The sequence below is a fragment of the Emys orbicularis genome, chromosome 15 (genome assembly GCF_028017835.1).
Source record: "Emys orbicularis isolate rEmyOrb1 chromosome 15, rEmyOrb1.hap1, whole genome shotgun sequence".
Taxonomy (NCBI): domain Eukaryota; kingdom Metazoa; phylum Chordata; order Testudines; family Emydidae; genus Emys; species Emys orbicularis.
Window position 1 is genome coordinate 9,500,582 of NC_088697.1, and position 1,737 is coordinate 9,502,318.

A 1,737-nucleotide genomic window follows, 5' to 3' on the forward strand; every position below is an offset into this window, starting at 1 on the left:
AATTCCCAGCCAATGCAGTGATGTGATGTTTTCTCTGCTGGGAATTGGTTTAATTTCAGTCACATTGTACCAGTTTATCAATGGAATGAGAGAATCAATGTCCCAAATCCCAGTAGGTCATTAAATACACAGTGGAGGAAGAAAGGGGAGCGACTATACAGTGAGCTGTTGGAGTCATCTTTGTATTCCAACGTTTGGTTTATTTTTAAAAAAAATTCCTTTACTTCCCTCTCCCTTTTAGACTCAGAGACTTTAAGGTCAGAAGGGACCAGTGTGATCATCTAGTCCGACCTGCTGCACCTGGCAGGCCAAAAGACCCCACCCACCCACTCCTGTAATAGACCCCTAACCTTCAGGGCCGGATTAACTTTTTGCTGGCCCAGCGTCAAACATATTTGTGGGCCCGCCCAGGGAATGATTGTAAAAGGGCTGTGGGCAAAAGCACAGTGGGGCAGGAGCTAGGGTTGGTCCCTGGTTATGCTCAAATAAATTTGTTAGTATCTAAGGTGCCACAAGGGCCCAAGTACCACAAGTACTCCTCTTTCTTTTTGCAGATAAATTAATGCTGTGTGAAGAAGAACCTCCTTTTATTTGTTTTAAACCTGCTGCCCATTAATTTCATTTGGTGGCCCCTACTTCTTATATTATGGGAACAAGTAAATAACATTTCCTTGTTCACTTTCCCCACACCACTCATTGTTTTATATACCTCTACCATATCCCCCCTTAGTCTCCTCTTTTTCAAGCTGAAAAATCCTAGTCTCTTTAATCTCTCCTCATATGGGACCCATTCCAAACTCTAATAATTTTAGTTGCCCTTCTCTGAACCTTTTCTAGTGCCAGTATATCTTTTTTGAAATGAGGTGACCACATCTGTACACAGAATTCAAGATGTGGGTGTACCATGGATTTATATAAGGTCAATAAGATATTCTCCATCTTATTCTCTATCCCCTTTTTAATGATTCCTAACATTCTGTTTGTTTTTTTGACTGCCGCTGCACACTGCGTGGTCATCTTCAGAGAACTATCTACAATGACTCCAAGATCTCTTTCCTGATTAGTTGTAGCTAAATTAGCCCCCATCATATTGTATGCATAGTTGGGGTTATTTTTTCCAATGTGCATTACTTGACATTTATCCACATTCAATTTCATTTGCCATTTTGTTGCTCAATAACTTAGTTTTGTGAGATCTCTTTGAAGTTCTTCACAGTCTGCATTGGTCTTAACTATCTTGAGCAATTTAGTATCGTCTGCAAACTTTGCCACCTCACTGTTTACCCCTTTCTCTGGATCATTTATGAATAAGTTGAATAGGATTGGTCCTAGGACTGACCATTGGGGATCACCACTAGTTACCCCTCTCCATTCTGAACACACTGATGGATGAACCTGGAGAAAGTGGTGGCAGCCCTTTGATAGGTCAGCTGGTAGAGCAAAGGACTGGAGCCGGCACTCAGGAAGTCATCCTTACATCGCCCTTCTGACTCCAGCTTGAAGGAGTAAGAGAAGAAAGAAAGGTCAGGTGGGCCAACTCGGTGCAGATGTCCATGCTGTTTTTTCTTGCTTGGGAGCTCGAAATGAGGGACTCGTGGCAGGTAAAAGCACTGCTGTGCTTCCAGAAAACAGCCCACTGCTGAACACAAAGGGACCAAAGAGCATGCCAAAGCCTGGGATTGAGCCAGGGACCTCTAGATCTTCAGTCTAACGCTCTCCCGACTGAGCTACTTCAGG

At 43.1% G+C, this 1,737-nt stretch overlaps 1 non-coding gene across 1 annotated transcript; it reads right to left on the reverse strand.

Moving 5' to 3' along the window:
• Nucleotides 1–1,664: 1,664 nt before the first annotated feature.
• On the reverse strand, nt 1,665–1,737 carry TRNAF-GAA (transfer RNA phenylalanine (anticodon GAA)). Its single transcript has one exon. It is a non-coding gene; the product is annotated as a tRNA-Phe (tRNA).